Source organism: Solanum verrucosum, unplaced genomic scaffold, assembly GCF_900185275.1.
Source record: "Solanum verrucosum unplaced genomic scaffold, falcon-dt-bn FXZP01000022.1, whole genome shotgun sequence".
Taxonomy (NCBI): Eukaryota; Viridiplantae; Streptophyta; class Magnoliopsida; order Solanales; family Solanaceae; genus Solanum; species Solanum verrucosum.
Genome location: NW_026020086.1, coordinates 2,767,295 through 2,786,830, shown reverse-complemented (window position 1 = coordinate 2,786,830; position 19,536 = coordinate 2,767,295). Strand labels below are relative to the sequence as shown.

At 32.5% G+C, this 19,536-nt stretch overlaps 1 protein-coding gene and 1 pseudogene across 1 annotated transcript in view; one reads left to right on the top strand and one right to left on the bottom strand.

Moving 5' to 3' along the window:
- LOC125824494 (preprotein translocase subunit SCY1, chloroplastic) overlaps window positions 1-19,536 on the bottom strand; it is a 390,387-nt gene that overhangs the window by 337,003 nt on the left and 33,848 nt on the right. The window lies entirely within an intron of this gene.
- LOC125824509 (stemmadenine O-acetyltransferase-like) lies at window positions 4,611-6,052 on the top strand (annotated as a pseudogene).

Here is a 19,536-nt window from a genome sequence, read left to right as displayed (position 1 = left end):
GGCCTGGGTTATTTGGAATTTTGTTGAGGGGAAGACTGGGCTGCTGGTAAATACAAGAAGGGCCCAAATAATTGCAATTGTTGCCAACCAAAGTTTAAGAGAAAGCCAAATTGATTTAGTTAGTGATTCGGCTAAAAATTAAATAAGATGAATCAATATTAATTAACTAACGAGCTTCTTAATCTTAACAAGATAAAATTAACCGACTTAATTAAAAACTAATTAACTCAAAATATAAGTATTAACTAACTAAACCAATTAACCAACTAATTAAGTAAAATTAAAATCTCCTTGAGACAATTTTCAAATATTTATAAAATATACTAATTTACCTACATAATTGTGTAAAACATCTATATTATCTAAAAATTATAAAAAGTGACAAAACTATTTAGAATAACTTGAAAAAATATTTTGAATTTTATAAAGTCACTTATTTCAAATCGTTTGGAATTTTAAGAAGCTCAAAATTAATTCCTATCGTGGATGGTCAAAATTGGGTGTCAACAATCTAAACGTCTTAATTAATCGTCAAGCATCGAGAACAAAGTCTTCAATAATGTGGTCACTCAGGCTTGAACTAGAGACCTTTGACATGTAGTGTCAAGCTCCAACCAAAATACCTGACTATGTGGTGAAGCACACAACTGATGCATACATGTTGACGCCCAACTCAACTATTTATTTTTTTCCATTTATATATTAGTAGTAGAAGTACATATTTTTTTATTGATAATTTAATTTTAAACAACATTTTATATAAATATAGTTATTTGAATAACCTTAATTTTTTTTTGATTAAATTTGTATCCTATTATTCGTCAAGGTATCTATTAGTTATCTTGTTTGTTTCGCGATTTTTTGTTGTGAGATAAACTTATATAATATATAGTTAGTTACTCACTTACTCTCAATTAAGTCATTTTTTATAACTATTTTTATATATCTCTAATTTAATTAGGTAAAAAATAAACAAAAAATTTGTAATTTATTCATGTATACTAGTAATCTTGAAAAGTAAGTATCACTTGACTAAAATTAATTAATGTCATGTCTGTATTATCTTTAATAATTAACTAAGAATCTGGTAAACTATTCATTTATTTTCATAATCTTGAAAAGTTAATTATTACTTGACCTTAAATTAATGTGTTCCTATATATATAGCTTATAATAACTTAATTTGACATCAAAAGTTTCATTGACACAATCATGAAGTACTTCTTAAGCATAACTTTCTTCTTATTTGCCCTCTATACTAGTGTTCACAGTAAGTTAAATATTCATTTATGTGATTTATTTATTCAATGAATGAAAATCTTATTATAAATTTATCATTTATGATCTTTTACTAAGTACTTTTTTTTTTACACAAAATTGAAGGTACTAAGATGAATGGATCATTGGGCTATTGTCATGTGTACATCCCATCACCAACACAACCTTGTGATGCTTTGAAGTGCAATGCTCTATGCATTAGCAAGTATGGTCACAGCCCTCCACCCCCTGGTATTAAGGGACCAATTCAAATAGGGGAATGTGATCCAGATGAAACTTGTGATTGCATTTTCTGTTGTGATGCTCAGTGCCCGTTTAAGTAGTTTTTTAGTTTCGGAGGTGTTTGGAAAGCTTATAAAGTGTTTTAAGCATCCATTTTTAGGTAAAAATAGTTTTAAAATAAGTCAAAAGGAGGGTACCGTCTACTTATGACTTATAAGTTACTTTTTATAAGTCTATCCAAATAGACCCTTATGTTCTGGTCTCTGTTCATGAATTTTGTCTATTCGTAATAGAATAAATTGATACATTTCTTATTGGGAGAAGACATGCATTTTTCTTTTGAACTTGTCATGAAAAGTCAATTACACAGATAAATTATTGTAACGATCTATTTAACAACCCTGAATTACTTAAAAGTGATTTTATTTTAATCGTAACGCACGTAAAATCAGTCACATGATGAGAAATGTTTCATACTCGTGCCATGTCATCACCATGTTACTGTCACATAAACAATTATGTCAGATTTAAATTAAAAATAAAATAAAATTCCATTTTACTCCAATTGGTTCTTCTTCCCTATACACCATCAAACCCACCATTAAATCAGTACCTGATGTCAATGTCAACAAACTCACATCTCCACCACTATAGATTTCACCACCCACAATCAAATTCACCATCAAAATCTTCCCACAACCACTGCCACCATAAAAAATTACAAACAACCATAATAAATTTAACTAAATTCACTATTGAAATCACATCACCACTATTGCCACCATTGAAATTCATTACAATCATAATCACAAATTTCAGCATCCACCATAAAAAACACACAAGTTCATTGCCAATTATCAAAATTAAAATTCATACCACCATTAATTTTATCACCTATCACCGAATTTAGCACAAAAAATTATCAAAATTACAAATTACATTTAGGCATAAAGAGGAGAACGGTGAAAAATAAGAAGTCGATTAATGTCACGATCCAAAATGAATGTGATGACACTCGTCTTATCCCACCAAGACAAGTGAGTCTAAAATCTATATATCACGATAAAATGTGGGAGTAAAATAAAAATGAAACTTTAACAATAAAAAATAATGTGCATAACAAGTCATTATAACTTAATCCACAAAACCTGGTTGTCATGTGCACACACCTCTAATGTATTACAATAGATTTGAAAGAAAAACACAAATCTCAAATGATATTGTTTCTAAAGTAGAACAAAATCATAAATAAGAGTAAGAGGTTCTATTGAGAGGACAAACAACTACCTTACAAATCTCCACAAGAAGCCTCAGACAAGAAGAGAAGAGAAAGTATCACGAAGATCCGGACTCATAACGTACACAAATATAAGCAAGGGGTGAGTACCAAGCAACATGGTACGTAAGAAGCAAACTCCTAAACATAAAGTCAAGTAATATAGAATACATATACTCCTATCACTCTATCTGAACCTCCACAGCTATAACCTGTATAAAACCAGCCCAATCTAACAGTGCACAATTTAAATAACACAACTCAATAACACCACTCCAACAATTATAGATCAACAATACAGAGGATCAAGTTCATCAATCATAAGATTCACAGAACAATCATAAGTTCACAATGATATAGATATGCAATGCAATACCAAGTATAATGTTGCATGTCTGACCAAATGATACACACCCATTATCTCTCAGTCCGAGATCCATAGGGGACTTATTAGTCTATGCATCCGCCGTGACGTACAATACGACCCTCGAATTAATATATCTGTTGTGGCGCGACACATCCCTCGAAATGATACATTCTCTATCATTCCTTATTCTTCCTCAATTCACATACAACTTGTCACAACCTTGTCTCAGAACCCATGCAAATAGACATGATCACACAAATAATGAGGAGATGATCAATTTCATATCAATGCACAATTCACAACAACACAATCGTGATACAACATGAACAATGAATCAACAAACCTTCCAAATCATTCTCAACACACCATACATCAATAAATAACCAAGTTGTCTTTATTACACCTTTTTCATCATTAGGATTATTGAATATGAACAAGTCATCCCATCACTAAGTCCCATTACTCCCCAACACATACAACAAGAAAATACGAGGTTCTATACACTTAACAAGGGCCAAGAAATCTTTTAGTGTTCCTCCCATTTCAGTGACCAGTACGCCAAACCTTTTAATTCTAAAAGGAAATTCTTATTTTCCAAACCACTTAACGTTTCAGTTTAAATTAGGACTTCTGCATCCAACTCTTAGCAGTTCTTACCTACATATGCATCTGATCATATATTTATTATCTATTCCTACAAATTAAATGAGAAATACACAAAGTCAATCATCTACTTTAAGATACCATTAGTAATAGTTCCATTGAGGACATACTCTAATAAATTTCAAATTATAACATTAGTAATAATTCCTTAGCTGAACTAATGGTTGAAGTAGTACTACCAAAAGTTGTAGTAGGGTGATGATTAAGTACCATTTCATTCTAACAAGAGGTCTCAGGTTTGAGCCCTCGAATAAAATCGCTTTTGATATGAGTTTTTTTTCACCCAAAAATAGGACTTACTGTGGGCCTCAATGCTGATTTCGAGGGCGGGAAACAAAAAATAATGGTTGAAGTACTCTATTAGTTACTAATTACTATCATACAGAACACATGACAAGGACTTAATTAATAGTTGAATATTCAATTAGTTCATTAGTTACTATCAGATACAATCACAAGACAAGGACTTAAAGCTCATTAATTTTATTCAATCAAAAAACAAATTGAATTATTTATCACAAGTACTAACTATTGTACTACTCAATCCTGTAGCATTTGTCTCCTCATGGGGGAAGAAGATTCCTTGTCACATAAAAAGAATTCCGGATTTTTTCACACTATTAGTGTAATTTAACATGTCGTAAAAGATCACTTGTCTTATTTTTTAAATTACTAATTTCACTTATTATGATTCAGTATTCTCCTTTTTCTTGACAAGCTTACACTATCAGTATATAGAAGTTAAACTTGATCACTTATATAAGTAAGAAACAAGCTACATTCTCATCTCACATGTTCAAGAAAAAAATGAAAATTGCTAAGATTTGTGAAGAACTTATCAAGCCATCATCCCCAACTCCACATGAACTTAGAGACCACAAAATCTCTTTCATAGATGAAATAATACCTCATTCTTCAATCCCACTCATTTTGTTTTACAAAAAGAGTGAAAACATCACACAATCACAAATCTGTAGCCACTTAAAAACTTCACTTTCACAAACTTTAACTCAATTTTACCCTTTGGCTGGAAGAATGAAATCCCAATATTCAATTGATTGCAATGATGAAGGAGCTTACTATCAAGAATCACAAGTGGATGCTTCACTTTTAGACATAATCAAGAATCCAAAATCCAATGAATTGGTACAATTCACACCTTACAATTCAAATGGCTCTTCATCAAATTTTCAAGAACTTTTAGCCATTCAAGTTAACTTATTTAATTGTGGTGGTATAGCAATTAGTATCTCCATTTCACATAAGATTGGTGATGCTTCTAGCCTTTGCACATTCATCATGAATTGGTGTGATGCAAGTGAAAGATTAATAATAAGCAACACACGTTGTGTGGACTCTACAGAAATGTTGTCTCACCCATGTCAGATCCTTCAAAAATACACTACTTTTGAAGCATCCAACACGCATCTGTCAGCATCTTTGAAGAGCCCTAGCAACATAGGGGCCAACAAGGTACGAAAAAACTCTATTTTCGTCTCTTTATCGTCAACGTTTCCACCAAGAGGATATGTGATGACACACCAAAGGAAAACTGCATACCAATTCATCCTGTAGCTGAAAAGCTAGCAGTAAAAAGATTCATTTTTACTACTTCAAATATAGCTAAAATGAAGGCTAAGTTGATGAATTGGGGTTACAATGAGAACGCGACACGTGTAGAAGTTGTTCTAGCTTTGTTATGGAAATGTTTCATGGCTGCAAAAGGGTGCAACTCTGTTGCAATTGTTCCAGTTAATATAAGGCAAATCATAGTTCCATACTTGGATGAAAATTCATTTGGTAACTTTTTTTTAGTAACAAGTTGTATAGCAAGTGTGGTAAATGAATGGTTTTCATTGGTAGGAAAAATAAAGAGTGCAATTGGGAGAATTGATGGTAATTACGTGGAGAGAATCCGCGGAGAGGAAGGTTTTGAGTTTGTAAAAAGTAATTTTAAGCAAGTCGGAGAATTGATCATGAGTCAAGGGGATGATATTCGTGTGTTAAGAATTTCAAGTTGGTGTAAATTTCCAATTTATGAAGCAAACTTTGGATGGGGTGAGCCTATTTTAACGATTGTCGCGTTTTTTGGGGTAAAAGATAACATTGTTTTATTAGATTCTATAGAATTTGTTGGTGGGATTGAAGCTTGGATTGTTATGGCTGATCAAGAAATGACACTTTTTGAACAGGACAAAGAACTTCAAGACTTTACTTCATTAGATGCAATTGGTGATCTCAATTGAAGTTTGATTTAATTTTTTACAAATCAAAAAGTTATAGTATGTATTGATGTTCATTCACTTGTCACATGTTCCTTGTCTAAAATACGTTTGTTTTGATTTTCTCCTCATGGAAAGTGAATAGTTTTCTTTTGGATGTATTAGTCTATTTTTTTGTTTAAATGAATAATTTAAATGTTATTAGTGATAGATAAGCACTAATAATATTAGTCTATTTTTCCCCTCATGGGAAGTGAATAATTTATATATATATATACATATATATTAGTCTATTTTTGTGAAATAAATAATTTAAATATTATCAGTGATGGATAAACAAGACTAGATGAAGTAACATGTATTATTTGGAAACACCATAAGAAATATTGTAAATTTCAATTAGTAATAACTAGAGATATTTAAAATTATATAAAAGATTTGGTAGATTCTTGAAATTCTATTTGTCATATAAATTGGGACAAAGGGACTAATATATGTTATTTGAAATTTACTTAAAAAGTAGGGAAAAAGGTCTGAAATATATTCGAACTTTGGTTGAAATTGTTGTTACGATACCGAACTTTGGAAAGGACCTTTTACCCCCTGCACTATTTAATAGTGTATTTTAAAGGTATATATGTGCCCACGTGGACATCATAAATATTGCATAATTATAAATAGTAATGTGTCCACATGGACACATATATACCTTTAAAATACACTATTAAATAGTGCAGGGAGGTAAAAGGCCCTCCATAAAGTTTGATATCGTAACAATAATTTCGATCAAATTTGAAGTATTTTTCAGACCCCTTTCCCTAAAAAGTACTATAAATCACAATAATTAACAATTTAAAATATCTAAAGCACATATAAATAGTTTGATTGACTCTCAAAATTCTACTAATGAATAACTTAAAATATCAAAAAATCATATTAAAATTTGATTAACTCTCCAAATTTTATTTATGTTACGTAAATTAAGGTTAAAAAACACATATTGAACCTGTGCTATCACAAACTTCTGACTAGTTTAACCTATAAACAACTAGTCCACCACATGAATTTAGTCGAGTTGGTATATATATATATATATATGTCTTATTCAAGAATCTTTTATCATTAAAAATTTCAAGTGGAGCAATAAAATTTGTATATCATTAGAAAGATTTTTTTAAAGCTATTGGACTAATCTTTGTTAGTTGAATATATAGAAGTATTTCATCAGACAACTGGACAGAAGTTTTAACAATGACAAAATTGACAATATTTTTTTAGTATTTTCTGAAAGCCAGATACAGAACTTCACTAGCAGATAATTATAAAAAGTCACTCAACTAATTCAAATATTTTTTTTATTAAATTTAGTGGAACTAACTTTTTTTAATTTAAAGCTAATTTTATAGGAAATAAGAAAATACCATATTATTTCTTAAAAATTATTTAAAATTTGTCCATAAATATATAATAATAATGTTCAATAAGATATGATAGTATTTATTATAATTAATATGTATATTTATTTTTATCCAAAATTACTAAGACTTTATAAAGACATTTTCATAATCCAACTTTTAACTTGAAGTTTTCCACTTTTAATATGATATAATATGATTATGCTAAAACTTTTGGGAGGATTAAGCTAAATTTGGAAGGGTCAAAATCTTGAATAAAAAAATGAGTGAATTATTGACCCGCTCAAAAGTTACTTGAATTGAAATATATCAAATATGGGTCATAACCTAATGTGTCCAACTCTTACTAAGTTCTGATTATTTTATTTATTCTTTTATTATTTTTTAGTACCTTATAAAATGATTATTTTTAATTATGATATACATAACATATCAAATAAACTAAAGTATTTTTTTTAAAAAATATTTAACAAAATATTTTATTAATTAATATAAACCAAATATCAACTCAAATTTTAATAAACTAAAATTAATTAGATTGAGCTAACTAGTGAACCGATCAATAATCCAGGAATATAACACATTGATATTCCTGGTAGCTATTGGATACACACCAAGGGTCGTTTGGTTTAGTATATTCTTAAAATAATATTGATATTAAATTATACATTAATAAAATAGTATATGGTTGCTATTTTTCAGTCCCTACAATAGTCGGGAGCCGTTTGGTTACCGTATAAGAATTAATCTAATATATTGGTTACTGTATGCGAGTTAATCTAATACATGAATAACTCGATTATTCATGTGTTAATTTTATATATTGTTTAGTTTGTAAATAGAATAAAAGTTATCCATGACTTCATGTATCAACTTTATACCATGTTTGATTGGTAAGTTTTAAATATTATATAAAAGTTATTCATGTATTAATTTTAAACGGTGTTTGGTTGTGTTTTAGTAATTCTACATAATTAATACTCACATCACTTATGAGGAAATCTATATATAATCTTATGCAGGGTAGAAAGTAGAATAAGTTATGTGAGTATTAATTATATATGAATTAAAATTAAAAAAAATACATGTTTACCCCTAATTTGTTTACTTATTTATTTGTAAATAGTGTATATTAATTGATTTACAAAATTGAGGAGGTCGATTAAGCTGTTTATGTTCCTCATGTTTTGGGTTTCATTATTTTATCCCCTAGTTAATATTTTATTATTGCCGCATCATAGTAGTTTTTAGTTAATGGTGATACTTTTGTGCATTCTTGCTTGTTTATCAAGTAGTATCATTTTTTAGATTTTACAAAATTCACATTTAAAAAATATATATATATATATATATTAATTCACAATAAATTATATATCTAATAAGAAATAATTTATGTATTGTAATTTTTACATAACTAAACGCTACATATAGATAATACCTACATAACTAATATTTGCATAACTAATATCTAGATAACTAATAAATGTATAACTAATTCCTACATAACTAATACCTGCATAATTTATTCCTACATAACTAATACCTGCATAACTTTTTTTTACATAACTAATATCCGCATAACTCTAACCAGTAATCGAACGCCCCTAAAAGTACACTGCTATGGGCGTATTAAACTTTTTGACTCAAAATTTATCAGGATCATTTGTAATTACGTAATGAATCATATTCATAGCTTTTATAGGATCCACCCCACTTCTTTTAGCATATAGGGTCATGAAACTTATGAACATTTTGGTGATATGACTTTCAGACGAATTTTAGTGAAACCTTTATGGAACCTTCTATAGGGAGTTTGTGGAGCAGTATGTACATTTTTACCATTTTAGAGTGACTTTGGGCATTTAGGGGTCAATTTACAAAAAATAGGTAATATATTGGTGATATGACTTTCGGATGAATTTTTTGTGAAACCTTTAGGGATCCCTTCGTAGGGAGTTAGGGAATCATTACTTACAATATCACCATTTTAAGAGTCTATTTGGGCATTTTTAGGGACAAATTAACAGGAGTTAGGTGATTTTGTCAATTTTTCATGTGTGGTAGCCATAAATATTTTGGTGATACTGTTTTATTTAAAATATATATTTGGACTGGTTTTAAAAGTCGCCACTTAATTTTTAAGAAAAATCAAGAAAAACTACTGTTTTCAAAAGACAAACAGAAATCTAATGAAAACTATAAAGGGGGTTCGGGGTTTATATTAGCATTTTGAGAAGGGATTTAAAGCACCCAAAATGCCCGCTAACACGCGGTTATCCGACGATTAATTATTTGGCTAAAATAATTTTAACTTAGCTTAAACTGCAAAACTGAACTTTTTATAGTTCAGAAAAATATTGAGATATTATCTAAGTTAAACGCTTTGATAGATTATGTTTTATAGGAAGCGAGTATTTAGTTAATTTTTAAAAGATTAGTTCAGAATGGCTATCTTTCGGGGAATTAAATTGTGGTGACCTTTAAAACTAATAACACATATTGACAGATAACCAAATATGAAGTAATAAAGTATAGAGAGAAATTTGGGGCCCAAGTCTGGTTTTCTGTCCGCCTGGGCCGGTACTTGGGCCTAATCTCGTTTTGGGCCTTTGGCCCAATTCTTGCCACCTTCGTACCTGTCCTAAATTCTAACAAAATAATTAATAAATAAAATGACGAAGGCTTAGGCCCAAAATTACAAAATACAAATTTGAATAAAGAGTGGGCCTTTTGGCCCAATCTTTTCAATTCTCCTCTGCTTTCGCATTTTTTCAGCTCCGGGACCTGCACGTCGATTTTCAATGGCCGGTTGATTTGAAAAGAGGGAACTTGAGCCTTTATGGCTCTCCCGAAATGCAAAGGGGAGGCGAGATTCGTAATGAACTCGGACAAATTTCACATGCAAACGATAAACAAATTACAGAATTAGCACTTTCGGGAATGAAATAAGATAAGATAAAAACGATTAAATACATGGAATAGCATATATCAATCAGTCATAAATAGTACAACACATAAACACTAATATAAATGGAAAACTCATGAAGACTTGATGTATATATATAATTTTATTTTTTATTATTATTGTTATATATTTTTATTTTTATTTTTGCAGGGCCATGGATAATAAAGGGAAAAAAAAAATAAAAATTCAAGGGCCAAGTTCAATAAAATAAAATAAAAAAAATGAACAAAAAAAATAAAATAAAAATAAAAATGAAAATAAATAAATAAATAAAATCTTAAACTACTAATATCAAACAAAGTTAGTACAGTTAAATATTTTTTTTTTTAATAACATGAAGAGAAGCAGTGGCGTGACTTAGTGAAACAAATAACATAAGACTAAATTAAATAAACAAAACAAACAAATCTTGGTGAACGATCGACTAGCTATCGAGCATCATTAGAGAATAATCCAAGTAAACTATATTATATTAACTCGAATTTTGGGAAAAGAATAGCTAAACCAATAAAATGTAATTTAGCATTCAACTACTTAGATTGATTAAGATAATGAAATCCTTCACTTGGACAGACTTATCACACGAATGAACCGCATTTTCCTTATCGAATTAGTATTCGAGACGTTGCATCAACCAACATAAGCTAAACACAAGTCTAACAAAGTGATCTTAATATTTAATGCCAAAGCAGGGTATGCTATATTCTAAGAGACTATCACAGATCCCATGAAAAACCAACACAAAACAAGGATAAAGAAGGCATGCTAAAAAATTTGCACTTGAACAACAAAAATAAGCATTTCTTTCAACTAAAATTTTACTCAAAATGGAGAAACAAATATGAGCAAAAACAGGATATGCTAGGTAATAACCTGCTGTCGAGACAACCAAAAGAATAACAAATAACAACAAGCCATTACGATAAGAACACAACTACACCATATGTGACTAGCTAGACCAAAGTATTTTGAGAGCTTAAGCCTACACAAATAATGATTCCATACCAATATTAGAGCAACAGAGAAATACCGATACAAAGGTGCGAATCTATAAAAACTTTGGCTCGACCACATAACAGAATCACGTGAATGAGCCCGGACTCTTAATCGACAAAGGCAACGTAAACAGTGAAACAACAAGAAACGAGGAGAACATTTGTGACAACAAAACGAATACACCGTTGGTTTACGACCAACAATTACATATAGAGAAAAAGCTTCTCGAACCTTAACAGGTGAACACATCGCATAGTCGAGAGCCAAATCATCTACACAACAAGAATAAAATGAGCATGAGCTTAAATTTACCTTTTATAGTGCAGCCAACTGAGCGAAAACGAGCAGGAGAACAGACTTCCACAACCACAATGACTCGATGAACTTATGTGAGCGGAGAAGACGGACAAAGACCCGAGCAGAGCTTGAAACTCTCGCCCTCCTTGCCTCTGAGAACTACTCTCGAATATTTGTGCGTAAATATTTATAGTTAATAACTCACTGTATTTTTTTCTCAAATGGCAACACACTCTACCAATATTTTTCCAACAATTTTCTCCTCCTCTTTTTGTGAAGAGGATGAGGTATTTATATGGGAAAAATTAGAGTTCACATTTTGGATGAATAACGGATAGGAACAGGGGCAGAAACGGAATTTTCCTTCGATTTCGAAATTCAAAATCTGGAACAGGAAGCAGCTGGGACGAGTTGGTGAGGGCAGACGCTTGCTTTTCCGTGGATTCTGCCGAATTGCTGCTGCTACTTTGACATTTTTGACTGCTGAAGAAGAAGGAGAACGTGGGGGTCAGCAATAACGGCTATTGTTTGATGTATTGTATGTAGTTGTTTGGAATTGTATTGTATGCATGTTAGGAATTAAAAGGGAAAAGGGGTGGGGTCAATTAGTATATGTTTATGTATTATTATAGTATTGTTGGGTCGGTTGGTACATGTATGTAATGTATTGTTTTGGATATGGATTGTTGTGTGCTGGAAATACAACATAAAGTCCCAAAATTTGGTCATTTAAGATGAGTATAGAGTAAAAATTTAAATCGGTTAGATTTTGGATTTTAAGAAATAGCCAAATTGAGTTGAATTAATAAATTCGGCTAAAACCTAAATAAGGTGAGCTAATATAAAATTAATTAATGAGCTTCTTAATGTTAACGAAATAAAATAATTAATTCGATTATAAACTAATTAATTTAAAACTATGGCCATAACTAAAAATAACGTAACTTAAAAATCTACTTTTCAAATCAACAAAATTAAATAAGACAAAATAATATAAAATAAGAATAATTAAACTAATAAAATAAATAACTTATACTTTAAACCAAATTAATTTAATTGAATATAAAACAAACTCTTTTTGAGACGATTTTTGGATATTCATAAAATATAATAATTATATACATAATTATGTAAAACATATATATTATCTAAAAATTATAAAATAAGACAGAACTAGTTAAAATAACTTGCGAACTATATTATTATTATTACTTTTATAAAACTAATTATTTTAAAACTATGGCCGTAACTTAAATAACGTAACTTAAATAAAATGTGCTTTTCAAATCAACAAAATTAAATAAGAAAAAATAATATAAAATAAGAATAATTAAACTAATAAAATAAATAACTTATACTTTAAACCAAATTAATTTAATTGAATATAAAACAAACTCTTTTTGAGACGATTTTCGAATATTCATAAAATATAATAATTATATACATAATTATGTAAAACATATATATTATCTAAAAATTATAAAATAAGACGGAACTAGTTGAAATAACTTGCAAACTATATTATTATTATTTTTTTTGAATTTTTATAAAACTGATTATTTTAAATCGTTTGAGATTGAAGAAGCTTGAAATGATTAATTTATATTGTGGAGGTCCAAAATTGGGTGTCAACAACTGTCCCTCGTTTGACTTGGATTGATGAAAGAAATCTGAGGCAAATGAAATTGACAAATCCAATTTTGACTGACCACATCTTCACCTTTCAGAAAATAATTTTGGTACGGACTCTTGAAATTATGGCCAAACCCTGGAAATGGGTTTCCTACATATTTCAAGCTATATGAGAATTCAGGCCACCTGTAGTTCGATACGCTTGATTTAACACACGATTTGAAGGGATTCATAAGTCATCCCGATATCAAATTATGAAGAAATCGAAATGCTCGAGAACAAGATTTAAGGGTGAGTGTTGAAATACAACCGAGTTTTCAGCATCGATGCTGCCTAAATATCCTTAGACCTTAGGAATCAAGTTGTTTGTAGTTCGACTCTATCAGCTGAAAAGGAAATCTAGTATGCAAGATGACCTTTGGTTCTGGAAGAGTGACAAAATGAATCGAGTATGAAAATGAGGCTTGCAACCTCTTAGCCATGAATGTGGAGCTCTTCACATCCATAAGTAAGAACTTACACCGACATAATTTCCAGAGCTCTTGGTGCATCGTCACTCAGATTGGAAAATTGCTTTCGGTGACCCGAAATTTTCCGAATGCAAAATAGGAACTGATAAATCTAAGAAAAACCCACATGCCTTCTGATAGGGGTGTGGTTTGATTGTGGTGGAAGTCGCTCCTCTGCTCGCGTCCTAAGAGTTTGGCACTCCTCTTTGGACTATGTCCCAGTTCGCTGCTAAGAAAAAATTCCACGTTGTGCTGCATCCTAATTGATGTCGTCCGCACCTGTGGTTTGTTTTGGAGAATTCATCCTTTCGGATGCTCTCAACAGAGGCTGAGAAAAAAAACTCATTAGCATAAAAATGCAATTCAAATGGGAAACAATGTCTTTTACCGTGTTGACACTTAATTGTTCTCCTTGAACATTTGACGTAAACTCTATCGAGTTTGACGTGAAGCAAATAAAGCTTGTATTTTGTATTTCTAATATAATCTCCAATGTACTCTTCTTTTGATGACGAAGTAATAAAATATGCATATGTAATATGTTGATAGTTCTCTTGATGTCGTATTTGCAAGAAAAATGATGCAGTTGATGTTGACTCTCTTTTGGTGGGCGAATCTTTCTCGCGATGCGTGAACATTTTTCCCGCGATGCATGAATCTCTTCTTGCGATGGATGAATCTTTTTCCGCGATGCATGAATCTTCTCTTGCTATGCATGGCTTCTCCGCGATGCATGACTTATTTCTCTTGCTATGCATGACTTCTCCGAGATGCATGAGCTCTTTCTCTTGCAATGCATGATTCCTTTCTCTTGTAATACATGAATCTATTTTCTTCTCTTGTAATACATGAATCTCTTTTCTTGCTATGCATGACTTCTCCGCGATGCATGACTTCTTTCTCTTGCTATGCATGACTTCTCAGCGATGCATGACTTCTTTCTCTTACAATGCATGATTTCTTTCTCTTGCAATGCATGACTTCTCTGTGATGCAGGGCTTCTTTCTTTTGCAATGCATAACTTTTCCGCGATGCATGACTTCTTTCTCTTGCTATGCATGAAAATATTATTATTATTTTTTTTCTCTTGCTATGCATGAACCTTTTCTCGCGATGCATGATTTCTTTTGATGATGCCTCCCTGATACCAAATGAAGATAATGCTTCACCGAGCAACGTATTATTATTTTGTGATTCTAGATTCCGACATATTTATTGCTGAAATTTTTTATGGACGTCTGTTTAGATCTTAATAATGGAGTCAGTTGGCCCCGAGGGGAAAATAGACCCATTTTCATTTTCAAACGATCCCCAAAGCAGATAAAACCAAATTTTGCCAATTTTCGTGTGCTATAATCCATGGATTTTTTGTGATTCGGGATTCCAACTTGATTTTGGCCGAAATTTTTAATGGACGTCCATTAAGACCTTAGTAATGGAGCCAACTGTTCCCGAGGGGGAAACAGACACATTTTTAAGTTTAAACAAGCCCCAAACCACGTAAAACCATATTTTGCTGCTTTTTATATGCTATAATCCATGCATTTTCAGTGATTCTGGATTGCAACTTATTTTTGGCCAAACATTTTCATGGACGTCCGTTAAGACCTTAGTAATGGAGCCAGTTGGTCCCGAGGGGCAAACATGCCCATTTTCAAGTTCAAACGAGCCCCAAAGCAAGTAAAACCAGATTTTGCCAATTTTCGTATACTAAATTCCATAGATTTTTGGTGAATCAGGATTTCGGCTTGTATTTTGCTGAAACTTTTCATGGACATCCGTTAAGACTTTAGTAACTGAATCAGTTGGTCTGGAAGGTCAAATCGGCCAATTTTCAAGTTCAAACAAGCCCTAAAGCAGGTAAAACCAGATTTTGCCGATTTTCGTGTGCTATAGTCCATTGATTTTTTGTGATTCAGGACTTCGGCTTGTTTTTGGCCAAAAAATTTCATGGACATCCGTTAAGACATTAGCAATGGAGTCAGTTTGTCCCGAGGGGAAAATAGGCCCATTTTCAAATTTAAACGATCCCCAAAGCAGGTAAAATCAGATTTTGCTGATTTTCGTGTGCTTCATGTATTTTTGGTGATTTGAGATTCCGGCTTGTTTTTTGCCAAAATTTTTCATTGACTTCTATTAAGACCTTAGTAATGGAGCGAGTTTGTCCCGGGGGCAAACAAGTCTATTTTCAAGTTCAAATAATCCCCAAAGCAGGTAAAACAAGATTTTGTCGATTTTCGTGTGCTATAATCAATGAATTTATGGTGATTTGGGATTTCATCTTTTTTTTGCCGAAATTTTTCATGGACGCCTGTTAAGACTTTAGTAATGGAGCCAGTTGGTTTCGAGGGGTTAAACGAAGCCATTTTCAAGTTCAACGAGCTCCAAAGCAGGTAAAAACCAGATTTTACCAATCTTCGTGTGCTATAGTCCATGAATTTTCAGTGATTTAGGATTCTGACTTATTCTTGGCCGAAATTTTCAAAGACATCCATTAAGACCTTGGTAATGGAGTTAATTGGTCTCAAAGGGCAAACATGCCTATTTTATAGTTCAAACGATCCCCAAAGCAGGTAAAATAAGTTTTTAACGATTTTCGTATGGTCCATGGATTTTTGGTGATTCGAGATTCCGTCTTGTTTTTGGCATAAACTTTTCATAAACATCCTTTAAGACTTTAGTAATGGAGCCAATTGGTTTCGAGGGGCAAACAAACCCATTTTCAAGTTCAAACGAGCCCCAAAGAAGGTAAAACCAATTTTTGCCAATTTTGGGTGATTCGGGATTACAGATCGCTTTTGGTCGAAATTTTTCATGGACGTCAGTTAAGACCTTAATAATTGAACCAGTTGGTCCCAAGGGGTAAACGGTCCTAATTTCAAGTTCAAACGAACCTTAAAGCATCTAAAACCATATTTTACCGATTTTCGTATGTTATAGTCAATCAATTTTTTTGATTCGAGATTTCGGCTTGTTGCTGACCAAAATTTTTCATGGACGTCCGTTAAGACCTTAGTAATGGAGCCAATTGGTCCCGAGGGGCAAACTGGCCCATTTTCAAGTTAAAACGAGCCCCAAAGCAGGTAAAGCCAAATTTTGCTGATTTTAGTGTGCTATAGTCCATGAATTTCATGGTGATTCGAAATTCCGACTTGTTTTTGGGCGAAAATTTCATGGATGTCAGTTAAGACCTTTTTAATGGAGCTAGTCGATCCCGAGGGGTAAACGGGCCCATTTCAAGTTCAAACGAGCCCAAAAATAGGTAAAACCAGATTTGCCAACTTTCGTGTGCTATAGTCCATGGATTTTTGGTGATTCGAGATTCCAGCTTGTTTCTGGCTAAAATATTTCATAGACGTCCATTAAGACCTTAGTAATAGAGCCAGTTGATCTTGAGGGGCAAACAAACTCATTTTCAAGTTCATACGAGCCCAAAAGCAGGTAAAACCAGATTTTTTTTGCTGATTTTCGTGTGCTATTGTCCATGAATTTTTTGTGATTCGGGATTCTTGCTTGTTTTTTGCCGAAATTTTTCATGGATGGCCATTAAGACCTTAGTAATGGAGCCAGTTGGTCCCGAGGAGCAAACGGGTCCATTTTCAAATTCAAACGAGCCCTAAAGCAGGTAAAACCAGATTTTGCCGATTTTGATGTGCTATAATAGTCCATGGATTTTTTATGATTCGGGATTCCACCTTATTTTTTACCGAAATTATTCATGGACGTCCTTTAAGACCTTAGTAATGGAGTCAGTTGGTCCCGAGGGGCAAACAAGCCTATTTTCAAGTTCAAACGATCCCCAAAGCAAGTAAAAATAGATTTTGCTGATTTTCATGTGATATCCATGGATTTTTTCGTGATTCAGGATTCTAGCTTGTTTTTTACCAAAACTTTTCATGGACGTCCTTAAGACCTTAGTAATGGTGCTAGTTGGTCCCGAGGGGCAAACAGACCCATTTTCAAGTTCAAACGAGCCCTAAAGAAGATAAAATTAGATTTTGCCAATTTTCGTGTTCTATACTCCATGAATTTTTGGTGATTCGGATTTCAGCTTGTTTTTGGCCGAAATTTTTCATGGACATCCGTTAAAACTTTAGTAATTGAGCCAATTGGTCCTGAGGGGCAAACGTGCCCATTTTCAAGTTCAAACAAGCACCAAAGCATGTAAAACCAGATTTTGCCGATTTTCGTGTGCTATAGTTCATGGATTTTTTGTGATTCGAGATTCCAGCTTTTTTTTTGCCAAAATTTTTATGGACGTCCATTAAGGCTTTATTAATGGAGCCACTTGGTCCCGAGGGGTAAATTGTCCCATTTTCAAGTTCAAACTATCCCCAAAGCAGGTAAAACAAAATTTTGCTGATTTTCATGTGCTATAGTCCATGCATTTTTGGTGATTCAGGATTCTGGATTGTGTTTTGCCGAACTCTTTAATGGACGTCCGTGAAGACCTTAGTAATGGAGCCAGTTGGTCTCGATGGGAAAACAAGCTCATTTTCAAGTTCAAACGAGCTCTGAAGAAGGTAAAACCAGATTTTTGCCGATTTTTGTGTGCTATAGTCCATGAATTTTTAGTGATTCGGGATTCAGGCTTGTTTTTGGCCGAAATATTTTATGGACGTTCGTTAAGACCTTAGTAATAGATCCAGTTGGTCACGAGGGGAAAACTGGCCCATTTTCAAATTCAAACGAGCCTCTAAGCATGTAAAACCAGATTTTTCTGATTTTCGTGTGTAGTCAATGGATTTTTGGTGATTCGAGATAACAACTTGTTTTTGGCTGAAATTTTTCATGGACGTCTGTTAAGACCTTAGTAATGGAGCCAGTTGGTCCCGAGGGGCAAACGAGCCAATTTTCAAGTTCAAACGATCCCCAAAGAAGGTAAAACCAGATTTTTACCAATTTTCGTGTGTTATAATGCATGGATTTTTTGTGATTCGGGATTCTGGCTTGTTTTTTACCGAAACTTTTCATAGACGTCCGTTAAGACCTTAGTAATGGAGCTAGTTGGTCTTGAGGGGAAATATGCTCATTTAAGTTCAAACGAGCCCAGAGCACGTAAAACCAGATTTTTCCAATTTTCGTGTGCTATAGTCCATGGATTTTTGGTGATTCGAGATTTCATATTGTTTTTTGCCAAAAATTTCCATGGACGTTCGTTAAGACCTTAGTAATTGAGACAATTGGTCCCGATGGGTAAACGGGCCCATTTTCAAGTTCTAACGAACCCCAAAGCAGGTAAAACCAAATTTTACCGATTTTCGTGTGCTATAGTTCATGGATTTTTTACAATTCGGGATTCCAACTTGTTTTTATGCCGGAATTTTTCATAGACGTTCGTTAAGACCTTAGTAATGGAGCCAGTTGGGTCCCGTGGAGAAATCCAGCCCATTTTCAAGTTCAAACGATCTCCAAAGAAGGTAAAGCCATATATTACCGATTTATGTATGCTATATAGTCCATGGATTTTTGGTGATTCGGGATTCCAACTTGTTTTTGGCCGAAAGTTTTCATGGATGTCCGTTAAGACCTTAGTAATAGAGTCAGTTGGTCCCGAGGGTTAACGAGCCCATTTTTAAGTTCAAACGAACCCCAAAGCAGGTATAACCGGATTTTACCATTTTTTGTGTGCTATAGTCCATGGATTTTTGGTGATTCAAGAATTCGGCTTGTCTTTTGCTGATATTTTTCATG